Source organism: Mus pahari, chromosome 13 (assembly GCF_900095145.1).
Source record: "Mus pahari chromosome 13, PAHARI_EIJ_v1.1, whole genome shotgun sequence".
NCBI lineage: Eukaryota > Metazoa > Chordata > Mammalia > Rodentia > Muridae > Mus > Mus pahari.
The window spans coordinates 59,420,038-59,436,671 of NC_034602.1; the positions used below are offsets into that span (position 1 = coordinate 59,420,038).

Consider the following 16,634-nt stretch of genomic DNA (forward strand, 5'->3'; position numbering starts at 1 on the left):
TGACTTCTTTTGTGATTGGGTTACCTCATTAAGGATGATATCCTCCAGATACATCCATTTGCCCAAGAATTTCATAAATTCATTGTTTTTAATAGCTGAATAGTACTCCATTGTGTAAATGTACCACAGTTTCTGTATCCATTCCTCTATTGAGAGACATCTGGGTTCTTACTCTGATACCTAAACCACACAAAGATCCAACAAAGAAAGAGAACTTCAGACCAATTTGCCTTGTGAATATCGATGCAAAAATACTCAGTAAAATCCTCGCAAACTGAATCCAAGAACACATCAAAATGATCATCCATCATGACTAAGTAGGCTTCATCCCAGGGATGCAGGGATGGTTTAATATAAAGAAATCCATCAATGTAATCCACTATATAAACAAACTCAAAGACAAAATCCACATGATCTTGCTATATTCTTATCAAAATAGCTTTACTGGGAAAAATTCTTAGAAATAAGCCATCAAAAATCTCTGAAATTTGCCTGAAGAGAAAGAATAGATAGGTGAGTGGATGGAAGTGTGAGATAAAGAAAGCATGGACATAGAGAAATATTAACTCAAGAAATGTAACTCCTATGTGGGGCAGAGAGGCTAGATGCATAAATCATTTTATACCCCCTCATTGTCATGCTAACAACTCTCTGAACAAGTGTTCAGTTTGGCAATTGCAGGCAAAAATGATAATTGCCTTTTCCATTGACTTTCATTTTAGGCCTGGAAAAAACACATTAAAGAAATCTGTGTGTAGAGGGTTTGTCTGATGTTGCTTGTATTCTAATGTTAATACTGATTCCTCAAAGCCTGGTTGCTCCAGAGACAAGAAAGTCTGCAATGTAGACCTAAGTGAAGATATATGAACTTGCCCCTATGTTATCTCTGACTTGTAAATAAAAATGCCAACAGTCTATAGCTGGGCAGAAGAGACAGAGGCAGCAGTTAGGAATCCCAGGCTGGAGGTTGAAGGAGAACCACGAAGGAACAAGAAAGAAGGTGAATGGAGGATAAGCTGCCATGGGTTAGATGAGTCATGAAAATGTGACCCTGAGTGCTAGCCAACTGGAGTTAAGAGCAGCCTAGATGAAGCATATTAAGTAATAACTCAGGGTTATTGATAGGAAAGTAGATTCTAATAGCATAGAGGGTAGATACCTGCCCAGCTCCGTGGCTATTGTAAATAATTAAAGTTGTTTTATCTGGGAATTAAATGATCAAGGTGGGGTAGAAACCCTGGATTGAGATTAAATAAGTTTTACAACTTCTGTGTAACAGTCATTGAATTATAAACCCTTATACAGACTATTCTTAAAAAGATAAATTCTAAAGTTGAGAAAATGTGACTGAAATAAACATTTCACTAGAACAACAAAATGGTACATTTTAACTAACATAATAAAGAATCATCAGGGTTCAAAAGGTCATGAGACTTTGACTCTGATCAACAGAAGGATAAATTAATGAAAACCACTCAATTTATATGTGTGACACATGCACAACATGGAAATAATCCAATGAAAACTCTATCCAAACATCCACAAATAAAAGCCAGGAAGCACAATTAATTCAAACTGGGAAATACACATGATGTGCATGTTTTCTTATTCAGAGAAAGTTCAATGTGTCCCTATAGGTTTAACTTAATAATTTTATTAATGTTAAAAAATAGGCCTTTTTACAGGACTGATTTTTAATACTTCAAATGAAAAAAATAACATGTTCTAAGACACTATCATGTAAGTAAGAGTCAGAATAAATATGAAAATAAGGCATTAAAATAGGTTCAAACAAGTAGATTAAGTGTTATAAAAGGTACAATGAAAATTACATTCATCATAACTGTGGATTAAATAATATATTACTCAAAATAGAACACAAATAGGTGGCTCAGCTAAATTTTGTAATTGAAAATTTTAATTTATTTTGTGAAACAGAAAGATCAAGTCAATAAAACTTTTGATTCTATGACGAAGTGTTTTTTAGCTAACAGATCCTGGAATATTTTCTCCTTGTTATTTATATGTAAACCTTTCTCTTTATTTTAATAAACAATAAAATGCCAACCTGACGTTCATTTAAACACTTCAGCTTTTATTTATTGAAGGTTAAATTCACTGAATTAATTTTTCTGTCATGAGTAAGCAATGCCATTTTTGGCTTAAATCCTGCTATGGTCCCCAAAAGAGTAAAAGGCAGCTCCAATGGAGCCAATATCTCCAAAGTCCAAGCGTTTAAAATCCTTGTGCCATCTCCTCTCCACTACTCAGCCACCTATAAAGAAATATACCTGTGTGTTTCATCTGTGAAGAACAGCAGAGGTGGAATCACCACGTGTAGCAGATGCTCCATTTATGAACAAAAGATGAGGTTTCCTTTCAGTTAAAAAGTTTTGCTACAGAAGAAATTCAGGAAGTTTTAGGAGTTCTAAGAAAAACTCCTCAAATGGAAATTCTCTTTGAGGACTTGTGTGTTCCTCCTGTGAGAACTGAAATCTGGGCTCTGGCTGCACATAGAGCTTTCAGTTTCTTGTTCCTGTGTGCTGAACCTTCACTGGTTCCTCAAGGTCCCTCTTGTCTGAGTCGCTGGAGTCATTCAGGTCACTGGTGTCTGCAGTGTTTCTTTGTTCTTGAGCGACTATATAGACCTGCTGCTCATTTCTACCCAGATGGCTGTATCGACGTGTCACCAGTTATAAGCAGTTTTACTTACTGATGGGAAATGCAATGGGCCAACCTCTTGGAAGCACCGAAGGAGTGCGTAGATCCAGGGTAGCTTTAGTGCCCAGGGTCTTCTTGATCCAGCAGAAATAGTCATAACAAATACTGTCAGATATATTAGTAACTTCCATACATCCTTGGGGTATCTTTAGCTTTGATAGCTTGAAAATTCAGCTAGCAGAGAAAAATGAAAATGCTCTGATACAAGCACTATAATTTTCAAATAAGTAAAAATAAAAAATAATATTTTGAGGGATAATGTCTTCATTTTGTTTAAAGTTTCTAACCTAAGTCATAATCAGTATATGACACTGCAAAAAAAAAAAAAAAGAACAAAAACAAAATTGGAATAGAAAAAAAAAGTATTGGCTTAATTTATATCTAGAGAAAATTATTCTAAATGAAATATGTTTCCAAGGTTTTATTAATCAATAGAGGCCTGCACAACAAATTAAAAAGGCATCTGCAGATCTACAGAGATGTAAACATATTAATGTAACATGGTAACATTAATGTAATTGTATAAATAATTTTGTTTATATTTAAAGCATATTCATTTATTTTTATACCTATGATTTAATTTTTGCTTACATGTATATAAATATACCACATGAGCTTCTAGTCTCCTAGAGATACAAGCAGGCCATTAGGTTTCCTAGAACTGTAGTTATAGATGGTTTTGTTCCACCATGTGGGTACTGGTAACTGGACCTAGCTCCTCTGCTAAAGCAACAAGTGCTCTTTTGAGTCCCAACTTGTACATAACTTTAATCTAATTTTATGACTTAATTATTCTAATTTGTTCAATAATGTAATAGATAATTTTCAGTGTAACTAAAAGGTAGTCAAATAGAGCTGTTTGGAAATCTATACAAACATGAATGTGTTTGTATTCTTGTAGAATGTTCTAAGTCATGTCTCATTCATGGAATTCTTAGACTGTCCAGTGGTAAAGCGCTGAAGCCTCTAGTCTAGAGGAATTTGAAGGTTTGAATTTAACAAAGAAATATGAAATTGTAAGGTAAATACAAAGTTAAACTTTCCTTTTACTGAGGCACAGAAAAGAAATGTTAATGAACTGTCACACAGCTTTGGTTGAATAATATTGCTTGTTCAGAAAACATAAATAATCTCCATATATTTCCCCAAACAAATCAAAACTGCTTCACTTGGCACTAGAGCATCTCCTGGTTTCCATGTTTATTTTTGATCAGAGAAGGTGGGTTTTTTGGCCCAGTCTCCCTATTGTACTCTTACTTCTGTGTTCAGCATTTATGTGTTGGGACAAAGAATAGCCTGTTTCATCTGTAACAATGTTTTCCTTGAGGCCTAGATATTGTTCACTTAATTTCAGCTGACCGTTTATTTCTAGAGATCTGCTGGAGGCATGTAGTTTTTATATTGTCTAATAAATTCAGTTAAAATTGCCTCTTCTCTGTTAACACATGATTTTCTGCAAAATTCTAATATAAACTTTCTCAATTTTTTTATCCTGCACTAATCCCAGAAAATTTTTAATTAAATCTCTCTCTCTCTGATTTATCTTTGGGAACTCGACTTCCTTTCTATACTAGACACACATTGGTCATCCACTGGCAATTCATTAAATGAATGAATGAATCAACAATGAAACAGTAATGAAGGGTGGCATTTTTAAACAATATTTCAATTTTTGCTTATGGTGCCTATCAATTAGGGACAACTCTTGCTTAGTCATTTCAAAATTGATTTTCTGTTTGGAAGAATCTAATGAGAAAACAATTTTTAGCTGAGAGTACTGCCCCCCCCAAATCATTTGCTTTGCTTCCATTGATGTTACTGTATAAATTATGAATTTCAATTGTCAAATATTATTATTAGATTAAAAATATTTTAAGTTCTTTACCTACAGAAATACAAAAATTAGGTCTTTGGTGATAGAGAAATGTAGCATTTTACTGATATGATAAACAACTTTTACTAAACTGACATACTCCATAGACAACCTTGGAAGAGCTCTCAGATTCCGCAGAACTGCATCTCACAGATGAGAGTCCAAGATCCTGAGAGGATGAGTGAATTCAGTTTACACAGCTACTGTCTGGTTGATTGAAGATTCATATTCAAGTATGTTCTCTTTCTACAATACTGAATACTGTTACTTATAATCTTGACATTGAATCTATAAGATAAAGAAAACTTTGTAGTGACAAACAAACAAACAAAACAAAACAAAACAAAACAAAACAAAACAAAACACCTTCAAATAAGAATCTAAACTTCAGGGCTCCAGAAAAGAAAAGAATCAATCTGGAATGGGCAGGAGACTAAATGTGTATTTTAGTGGCAGAACATTACAGAAAAGACCCAAGAAGCTGAAGGGGTTTGCAGCCCCATAGGAGGAACAACAATATGAACTAACCAGTGCCCCCAGAGCTCCCAGGGACTAAACCAACAACCAAAGAGTACACACGGTGAAATTCATGGCTCCAGCTGTATATGTAACAGAGAATGGCCTAGTCGGTCATCAATGGGAGGAGAGGCCCTTGGTCCTGTGAAGATTCTATGCCCCAGTGTAGAGGAATGCCAGGGCCAGGAAGTGGGAGTGGGTGGGTTGGTGAGCACAGGGAGGGGGATGGAATAGGGGGTTTTCGTAGGGGAAACAAGGAAGAGGGATAACATTTAAAATGTAAATAAAGAAAATATCTAATAAAAAAAGAAAAAAAGTAGTCAAAATTTAATTTATATGAGCAGTGTTAGCAAGATATTTTATATATATAGAAATATATATTCATTGAAATATATTCAAGATATATATTTATTGAAATAAAATACTGATATTCAAAATAAGGATAACACTGATCCAGTTTAGTTTTATATATGCATAAACTGAATAGCATATGTTAGTGCATATTGAGTATCTTCCATCAAAAAGTTTGTATAAATGTATGTGTGTGTGTGTGTGTGTGTGTGTGTGTGTGTGTGTGTGTGTGTTTAACAGCTTTAAATTTTACTGGCTGTTGTAGATTCCTAGGGATCTTGATATAGTTTAGGTAGTCACTATGTCCTAAGTGTCTGTTTACTAAAGGCATGGTCCTCACCATAAAACACTTGGAAGCTGGTGAATCTTTGAAGAAGTGTCTTATGGGAGGTCTTGAGTTAATGCCTTGAATGCTGCAGAAAGACCCCAGTCTCTTTCCTCTTTCTTTGCTTTGTAGCTGATAAATCGAGCCCAGTGATGAGTCACCTTCTCAGAGGCCATAAGCCAAGAGCCAGATTATTAATTTTTCTTTATAATTGTTAAAGTATTTTCGTAATGATGGAAATTGACTCGTGGATATCTCATAGCTAAATACCACAGACTGAGATATCTGAAACACTGAAATGCATTTTCAGTTCCTTCTAGAGGCCATAGTCCAAGGACACAGTACTGTCATAGGCCCTTTCCTCTAATGCCCTGGTTCTTCACACAGATGAGTGTCTCCTCGTGAACTTTCACCTTCAGATGCTCTTCTTCTGTTGCTGCCTTTGTTTTAACCTCCCCTACAAGAGCAGCTGTCACATCAGATTAAATGCAACACAGAGTTTTCGATGCTGTCATCCCATGGAATATGTTATTTCAATCTCATATTTCCCAAGGGGCCCTGCCTACTTGTTTTGTTTTCTACCAATGATTTAACAGTGAGATCATCTGTGATCTCCAAGGGGAATTTTCATTAATGCTAAAAGGAAGTTACAAAGTTACAAAATTTCACATTTTACATACAGGCTTCCACCATCAGCTTCATCTCTCAACTATAGATACCTCTGAAATACAACTGATTTTTTAATCTGTTAAAATATATTTTGTACATATTAGTTTATTTTCTTCTACAAGTTTTCAAATTATGTCCATTGACCCTAAACAGCAAATATGGATCATTTCATTGTTTACGATGCAAAGAACATGAACACAGTTTATTAAGATAAACAATCTTGAGGACTGAGCTCACTGCCTCTTTCACCTTTTACAGAGAAGTAGAATAACTAAGGTCTCTGTTAATTTTTTAAATTAAGGATTCATATTTTCAAGATAATATGAACTACAATATATTTAAAGTCACAGCATAATTTTTTCATTGACTTAGTCTCTCTGTCTAATTTTCTTTATTTATGTCAAACTAAATAAAATATCCTTAAATTATGATGTGAATGCAACAGAGAGGGACAAATTTAAGATGTGTAGAGCATCAATGTAGCACCAAGAAGAAACCAATTTCTTGAGAGATAGCTTTTAGGGAAAAAGGAGTTCCCAGAACATGAATTTTGCTACTTTTAGAAGCACAACTCAACACTCATTTGCTGAGCTCTTCCTATAGTGTAGTTAATCCTAGAATACAAATTTTAAAATCATAAAAAGTGAGATAAAATAAACATCTAAATTCTAGGTGAGGTACCAATGTCTTTACGACTTGCTTCATGAAATTATGGTGCCTGGGAGTTTAATGATTGTAAGAGCATAAAAATGAAAGAAGACTTCTCACATGAATAAGTCAGAGGAATCAGAATTCTCTACAACGCTGTTTGTTTGGCCACATTTTATCCCATGAGCACGGGTCAAATTCAATTTGAAATGCCATGCACACCATTTTTTTTTTTTTGCACTTATAAAATTTTTGAAGTGAAAACTATCTTTGTGGATGTTTTTCAGGAAAATGGTGGAGAAGAAGATAAAAATACAATCGTGTATACCTTCTCTATACACCACAGAGTCCTTTGAATCACTTCTGTTACCTAGAGAACTACAAGACATTTCAGGGGCAGTGTAGAACATGGTTGTGCAATCTGCAGAGGCAGCAACGAATCTTTGCAAATACATCTTTTCTTATTACTGCGTCAGCAACTTCTACTTTTGCCAATTGAATCATTTAGCCAGCTGAGACCTCATGTATTTGTTTGCTAGTTTTGGACTTCTCAGCAGGAGCCCAAGTAAAAATGACTGTCTCCACAAAACCTCCCTTCCTCCCTCCTCCTTCTCGCTCTTCCCCCTCTCCTCCCCCTACCCCCATCTGCTGCTTTCTCCTTTTTCCCTCTTTATTGTATAACTGTAGTTAACTATCTTGAACACCATTTTCTCCAAGATGGGTATATTAAACAAAACATGCAAAATGTATAAGAAGGAAAGAAAACACATGCTCAAACATATATATATATATATATATATATATATATATATATATATATATATATATATATAAAATATTGTTTAATATATTAATATTTCCTAGCCTACAAATTGCTGTATTTCATAGCTAATATTCAGAATATGTGCGATTCATTTGTTGTTGTTAATATCATCACACCATTTCCTGCATTCCTTTTCCTACCTTTCCTCTTCACAGTGCAGTCTTGACACGTGAGCGAGATCATCAGGCTTGTCTAGGTGCACCTTCTAATATCTCTGCCTTATTCACTAGTGTACTTTATTCATCTAGGTGTTGTAACTCACACATCAATAGAAAATAACTTGGATAAATTAATTCCACTCTATACTCTACATACCTATGATATAGCTATAAATTGATTTAAAAAAAAAAAAAAACAAAGTCTAACAAACAAGTCATAGTTTTGACTATTGTAAAATCTATACACAATAATCGTGGAACCTAGATCTCTTTGTCCACATTTTATTTTATTTTATTTTAAATGGGTGTTTTTCCTGCATGTATGTTTGTGGCCACGTGAGCCAGACAGATGCAGATTCCTGTGACCGGACTTAGAGATGGCTGTGAGCTTTCATATATTTACTGGGAATCAAACCTGGGTCCTCTGAAACACATGCTTACAACTACTAAGCCATTACTCCAGGCTATAACCTGTCCCTTTTGTTGTCTAATTCTTTGAATTCTGAACTTTCTTTCTTTCTTTCTTTCTTTCTTTCTTTCTTTCTTTCTTTCTTTCTTTCTTTCTTTCTTTCTTTCTTTCTTTCTTTCTTTTTCTTTCCTTCCTTCCTTCCTTCCTTCCTTCCTTCCTTCCTTCCTTCTTTCTTTCTTTCTTTCTTTCTTTCTTCCTTCCTTCCTTTTGCTTTATTTAGTTGATATTTGTTCTTGTTTTGCTTTCTTTGTTTTACAGAGACTGGACCCTGTTAATTTTGGTTCTGTACCAGGCATCACAAGGTCAATCTAAATATACATTAAGTCTGTAGATATTATCTTCTGCCAAGAGAAACTTGTGCTTGTTGTCTGGTGGTGAGTTTAGAAGCACAAGGATGCAGACCACTTAACCTGGTCTTCAGCCTTTTGCGGTCCACCACTTCCATTTCACCTTCTGTGTCTTGTCAGTCTGTCAGTGAGAATATCTAGTCAGTTGCATGGTCTCGATTCTACCTCTTCACTTCTCTTCTAATTTTCTTGGTTCTCAAGCTTTCTAGTGCTGCAATCCTATATACAATTCCTCATTAAAAATCAAAAAAACAAAAATCTTTTTATTAGTGCTTCATGGCTTTCCCATCATGCACCCCAATTCTACTCATCTCCCCCTCCCTGTGTAACACCCTCCACCCTTGCAGCCTCTCCTACAACAGAGAGAAAAGTTCCCTGCCGAGGTTGTATTGTGTCACCATGTATATGCTTTGCCCACATTTTGCTTTCAATTGTTCATTGCAATGACTCTTTGGTCTGGTACAAGGCCTCTGGCTTCTGCTACTCTATCAGTCTCCCTGGGACTCCTCTTGGATATCCTGCGTTTTGGTCATGGAGATCCTGTAGTTTTGGATCTGGAGGACCAGCCCCTCATGCATTCCAGCAGTTCACTGATGGGGTAGCTTACCTGGAATCTCACTATCCAGGGCCACTTTTTCTATGCTGACAGGGTGAGGAGCAATGTAGGCTGTCCAGATTGTTGCAACCAGTGAGAGACATGGTCAGGTTTCCCACTCTCATGACTTCACAGCAAGCTTTCCTGCATGCCATAGGTGACAAGGGGAGAGGAAAGGCAGGAGGGCATTTCTCCCTGCAGCTGTTCAGACGCCATGGTTGAACTGGGTACCTAAATGGGAGACTCTTCCTAGGTTGGCGGAAGACCAACTATGGCAAACACTTAAGGTCTATTTAGCCTGCTCAAGGCTGGGGGAGGGGCACAATTCCATTGTCCAACCAACCATAGACTAGACAAGAGGAAGGGCCTCCCCACCCCCTACATCTAGGACAAGCTCTCCTGTGTTGCTCAGCTGATATGCAGAAGGTGAGGTGCAGGGCCAGGTCTCTCACTATGATGACTTTTGGGCCATCTCTCCTGCCTGCCCATAAGTGGCAAGGAGCGATGAGGTGGCATCTTACCCTTGCCTGTCCATGTCACTACCCTACAGACTACTGGTGGGACTCCTATGCTCATGTGCTCACACACTCAGGGGCAGCTCACCTGAGCTGCTGTCACCAAGTCAGCTCTATTGTGATGCCCAGGCAAGGAACATGACTCACTCTCCCAAGGGCTGCAGCTTATGAGGGACAGGATCAGCTATCTTGCTCTCATGTCCCCAGCCAGGTCTGTCACGTGTGTCAGGTGGTGAGGAGCAAGTGGGGAGTGGCGGGAAAGTACCTTTCCTTCATCCATCCACAACACCACAGGGAAGATGAGTGGCAGGGCCAGCTCTCCCCTGCTCATATCCTTGGGATGCTCATCTGCAAATTGGCAGTGTATGAGGCTCCTGCTTTCATGAGTAATGCACCTGCTAGGGGCAGGAGCAGTTCTCCTGCTTTGGCATTTCCAGGACCAGTTTTCCCATGATGCCCTGGTGAGGGGTTGAGTCAGTTCTGCACAGCCCTCAGACATCAACTTGTCTCTGGGTAGTAGCTCAAACCAGAAACATCCACTTGGGCTTTCCGGGTAACAGAATTTTGCTGCTTCAAGGCCAAGCAAACAGATGTTGCCCCCAGTGGCAGAACAGGACAGGACCCACTACTCATATCAGGCTATTCCTTACTACCTTTTAGTTGCCAGTTCTGGCTTTCTTCATTGTGAACACACATCTTTCCCTTCCTTCCTTCCTTCCTTCCTTCCTTCCTTCCTTCCTTCCTTCCTTCCTTCCTTCCTTCCATCCTTCCTTTCTTTGAACATTTTCTTTATTTACATTTCAAATGTTACCCCCTTCCCCGGTCCTCTTCCCATACAAACCCCCTATTCCACCCCATCTCTCCCTGCTTCTATGAGGGTGTACCCCCCCACACACATACTCTCGCCTCCCCACCCTGGCTTTCCCCTATACTGGGCCATCAAGTCTTCACAGGACCAAAGGCATTTCTTCCCACTGATGTCCGACAAAGCCATCCTCTGCTTCACATGTGGCTGGAGCCATGGGTCCCTCTACATGTACTCTTTGGTTGGTAGTTTAGTCCGTGAGAGCTCTGGGGGTGGGGGGGTCTGGTTGGTTCATATTATTGTTCATATTGGGTAGCAAAGCCCTTCAGCTCCTTCGGTCCTTTCTCCGACTCCTCCATTGGGGACCCCATGCTCAGTCCAATGGTTGGCTGAGAGCATCCACATCTGTATTTGTCAGGCTCTGTACTTTCTTTTTCATTTCTCCATGTTTACTTGCTCCTCTTAGTGGAATCCAGGGTCTCTGAGTCGGCCATCATCTCAGGAGTGTCCTCAGGAGTGGTGTGCCTCGTGTATGCGTTATGACACTGGGCAGGGTTCATCTCAAGTGTTGCTTGCTCCTTCTCCTCAGACCTGCTCTGTGCCAGACTAGAGTTCATCTCAAGTTAGTTTCCTGTCCGGGACCCATGGACCCAGACTGGTGGTCAGCTCAGTCTTGCTTCTCTTCAGGAAACGTTAAGCTACTAATCTTTCTTGATGTTCACAAGTCAGAACACCGAGCAGAGACATAACCACTGTCCTCTATACCACCTACTGACTCATGTGACACACAGCCATACTGGCAATACATAGGGGCAATTCTTCATTTTGGGGCGACCCACAACCATAAGATCATTTGTACTGCAACTTCATAACTATAATTTTAACAGTTAAAATCATACTGAAAATATCTGTGCTTTCGATGGTTTTAGACGACCACTGTGAAAGAGTTATTCAACCTCCAAAGGTGTCACAGTTCTCAAATATTTCTGATTAAGTCTGTTTTTTCCCCTCCAGGTCTCTGAGGAGTGATGATTTACCGCTGATGATATGGGATTCCTAAATTTCTTGTCATTTTGGTTACCATTGTCTTCTCTTTCCTAAGTCTGCTTTTAAAAGATTTGTGTTTCCTGTGGACTCCTTAGCTAATGCGCTGATAAAACAGGACAACAAAGAAATAATCAGTATAATGTATCATAACATATATTAAACACATAATTTAATTCGTGCAGTGCAAATAAAATTAATGAGTATGGAGTCAATTACTTGATCAGTCAGAATGATTTGTCTACATCTAAATGCAGAGCACACATTTTAGTCAGTATTTCCCAGGTCTTATTGGGGATGTGGAAGACAAAGAAAAAATGCCATTTTTATGGCAGTAATGTGGTTGTATTTGTGGTTATTAAGGTAATGTTATATCTGAATATGATTTTTAAGAATTTAACTGTTATTTGGAAAAGAATAATGAAACAACCTTCATGTGTACCATTCCAGAAGCCACATTCTAACATGGCTTCTGAGATTTATAATTCAGAAACATATCTGTCAAGTTCTGATTCCCTTTGCAAAGACTATTTTGTAGAAACTATGTACCTCCGTAGAATCCTGGGGCTAGATTTTTTTTTTAATGAAAGGCAACTGTAGTCCTTTAGGAAAACTGATCATCCTGTCTTTGTACCTCAGTGTGTTTATCTATTAAAGCCAAAGACTAATTAGCAAATTTACTAATGAAGCTCTCCATATATATTGTAAGGAAAAGCCATTCTTAGCAACACTATGAATAATGAGTCAGACCAGACTGAACCTCAACAAGAACTGCTATTCATTCTTGACAAATGTGAGTGTTTTCTTTTCCTTCATGCCATGTTGACTGTTAATTAAAGGACCTTGGTTCAAAAAAAAAATAGAGATGACAATAAAAGAATAAACACAATCTTAACTAATGGCTTTGCTCAGAGGCCACCAATCAAGCTCATTGTTTAGGCTCTACATACCAACACACAGCATTTAACACATTACTGCCACTGTAAAAATGTCTATGTCATTGAGGAAGCATGGTAATGTCTCATTATTTGTTCTGCAATCTGGCCAGGTCTTCAACTGTACGAATCCATCTTGATCTAGTGATTCCATTCCAGACACTGTTGGAAGGGTATGATGAGGACTGGACTGAGAAATACCTCTCAGACTAATATTTATTACATTCAAAGCATAACTTTAAAGTGCTATTACCCAACAGATTGTACAAAATCAGGTGAAAAATTAATGTTAAATACGTACTATGGATGTAAAGAGTGAATGCATACTTAAAGATATCATTTTCTTCTAAGCATTATTTCATCTAAATTGAAGGAGATTGGCAGGTCTATTCTATCTTATACTTCCACAAATTTACTATTCTATAGAAGAATATAAGTTTTCTTATTAAATAGAATCATGTCAGTCAATATGAAAACTATACTTATATTCCCTCAAATATAAAATAACAATTTTAAGCCTTCCTGTGACTAGGTGATGTCCAAATTTTGTTGCTAATTAGCAAACCTGATTATTTCAGAAAGTTTCATTTAAGAGTTACTTGTTAGACCTCTTCTATGGTTTTACTAGGAGTTAAATATAAATAATACAAATTTATTTTCTGTATGCCTTGGAAACATGCCTTTAAAAGGGTACAGCTGTGGAAGTAATTCTAAAATTACAGTATAATTCCAATAATGTATTTCCTAATATAAATTGTTGGCAATAGGCACAAGTGAAATATTTCATTACCTCAGAAATGTAATTTTGATTTTTTCATTATAAGAATATAAAAATAGATATTTCTAGTACACTGTGTGATGTTTCACTGAAAGTTTTAAGTCCAGCTAAGCAGACTTCATTGCAGAATTTATTCAAAATCCTCATTTAAAGGCTGGAGAGATGGCTCAGTGATTAAGTATATTTGCTACTCTTCCAGAGGACCTATACTTGGTTCCCAGGATGCACATGGCAGCTTACAACTATTTATAAATGCACAGCTAGGAATCCAGCACTCACCTCTGCTCTCCATGGTTGCCGCGATGCACGCAGTGAGCTTGCACATGTGCAAGAAAAACTCTCATGCACACAAAATAAAGCAAATCTTTTAAAAATTAAAAAAAAATCATTAAATATTTCTCTCTTTCATGTTGCAGTGGCAGTGCAATATAATTATCTATAGTATTCTCTTGTTCAAGGGAGCAGCACAAGTGATGAATTAAGCATCAATAATTTAGCACTAACCACTAATCAATCTCTTCCAACTTAGCTTTCCTTTCAGTATCTCAGCCGTTGGTAAACTTTTTATTGCATTATTCTTGATTTTAAAGTATTCTCTCTTCCTACACTGTCGTATTTCCCTCAATGCTTTATTAATTCACAAAATTATTTATGTTATGGGGTACATGTAGCAATTATAGTCAGTCAAGCTAATTAAAATATCAGTCAGCAATTTAATTTTTATGAGAATATTAAAAATCTTTTCTTGAGAGGTTTGAAATACAGGATATGCTACCATTCACTGTGGCCATAGCAGAGTGCAATAGTAGTTACTTTGTTATAGGGAAAAACATTTTTGCAGTGTGATACTTGTACCTTCTGGTCTTCTGGCCTTTCCTTGTCTTTGCCCACCTCCAGCCTCTTACAGTCAACCTCGTCCTTTGTGTCTGTGAGGTGACTTTTCCCACACATAAGTGAGGTCATGTAGTGCCCTGTCATTTGTGATGACTTGGACGGATGTGCTAAGTGAAGCAGGTTAGGTTTATATTTTGTTTTTATTTTTTATTTTTTTATTTTTTTGGGTGCAGTGAACTTTTATTGATGGTATTCAAGAGAGTAGGGAGGGATCCCTAGGCCCCTCCCATTATTATGGGGGTCTGGGATGGAAATCGTGAGGGAGATGCTCAGTGTTCAGGGCCAAGTTGGGATAGGGACTCCTCAGCAACTGAGGGCCTCTCTCTTGCTCTCAGTGTCCTTGCTGGGGTGGGTGGTCCAGGGTTTCTTACTCCTTGGAGGCCATGTTGGCCATGAGGTTCATGACTCTGTTGCTGTACCTGTATTCATTGTCATACAAAGAAACGAACTTTGCAAATTTGTCATTGAGAGCAATGACTGCCCCAGAATCAAAGGTGGAGGAGAGGGGGTTGCTGCTGAGGTCGCAGGAGATAACATGTTCTCTTCCTCTTGTGATATTGTCATTTTGTGAGCCCTATTTAATTGAGTGCAGCTTTTACTCTTCTGAAGATATGTCTTCCATTATGCCAGGATAAACGCAAGTAAATTCATCCCTTTCCCCCCACACTGTAGGGAAAGTCCCCAAACCCCACAATCTGGGCTTTTTTCTTTAGGCAACATTTCTATGTTTACTTTTAAGGGCGCCATTTCTTTGAAAGGTTAACCTTTTTCTTCTTCAGTAGTCATTATTTCTAACAGAAGTTGGTGATTTTGATCACATGCTTGTGTCTAATCTTACAAAAGCATCTTCGTTCTCAGATGGAGGAACTTTCAGTCAAACACTGAGAGAAAAGGAAATCCATCTCTCTGGAAGCCCTTGACACTGAAGTCTAAATACCCAGACCGAGCAGGAGTCATTAGCCTGCTAGTCACACTCAATTCAGAGTCTAATCGGCTTGCTGCTGATGGTGTCATGACCCCATCATTCCTCTCAATGTCTCTATCCAGTTCTTTTCTTCCAACAATTGTTTCTTATTTGCTGTTCTCTCTCTTTACCACAATCTGTTCATTCTTCCGTTTCCCTCCACTCCCCCCCACCCCCACCCCTGGCTCCCTCACTGATCTCAGCAGTAGGAGCAGCCCTATCAGTTGCCATTCTCCACCAGATTTAGACTTCTCTCTAAACTTCCAATACTTCCTTGACAGGAATCCTAGAACAGAAGTTTGTTAAGTGATTAAGTGGTCCGAAAGCCAAGTGGGCTGCTATAACTGTACAGAGAATAGGCCAAAGTTGGGTTCTGGCATGTCAGGTTGATAGAAAGGGCAATGCAACTTCTGACAAACACTGAAAATACAAAATGGAAAGCAATAGCCTGGGAAAGAATCCAACAGCAGAAGCGCCCAACCCTCTCTCATCACCTCATCCTTTGTTACTCTGAATCCCATTCTTGGTGCTTTGCTAAATACTTTAATAACCCTTTCCCTTGTTCTTGGTGCTGCTGAGCAAAAATCTCATATCATACTCATAAGCACACACTCATGCACAGACATGCACAAATACAATCATGTTCTTTCTAATTTTCCAATGCTTTGCTACTTTTCCTCTCAATCTGTATTGTATACATTTACATAATAAATTATGATACCAGTCACAAAAGTTAAAACAAACAAGCAGACCCACCAAAACCTCTATTTGAGATTCTCTATCACACTAGCTCTGGGCAACATGCCAATCCATGCACAAGCTGAGAACGTCCATGTTTACTGTATTTTGAGGACTCGGTAGGTATATGGAAATAGACGACTCTCATTAATATGTTGTTGTTTCTCAGACCCAACTGGAAAATTGATTGTAATCCATCCACGTGAACATTTCCCAAAATGAGAGGCTAATTCTGAAATACATCTCAAGTGACTCAATGATTTCCCATGAGTGCCACCTCTTAACAGGGGAAACCACAAACCCACGTTTCCAATCTTTCTCTCCAATTCAGTATAGATTATCTAATTATTCTCTGTCTCAGAATCCTAGAAGGGAAGCAGAGGCAGATACAAACGTAGATCTGTTCTTTTTCTTTTTCTTATGGCTATCTAGTTCTTGAGGAAGCAGAAGCCCTTATAGGCAGTGT

General features: G+C 37.9%; 1 non-coding gene across 1 annotated transcript; it reads right to left on the reverse strand.

Annotated features, from left to right (window-relative positions):
* Positions 1–11,504: 11,504 nt before the first annotated feature.
* On the reverse strand, positions 11,505–11,632 carry LOC115065286. Its single transcript, XR_003845076.1, has one exon. It is a non-coding gene; the product is annotated as a small nucleolar RNA SNORA17 (small nucleolar RNA).
* Positions 11,633–16,634: the final 5,002 nt, after the last annotated feature.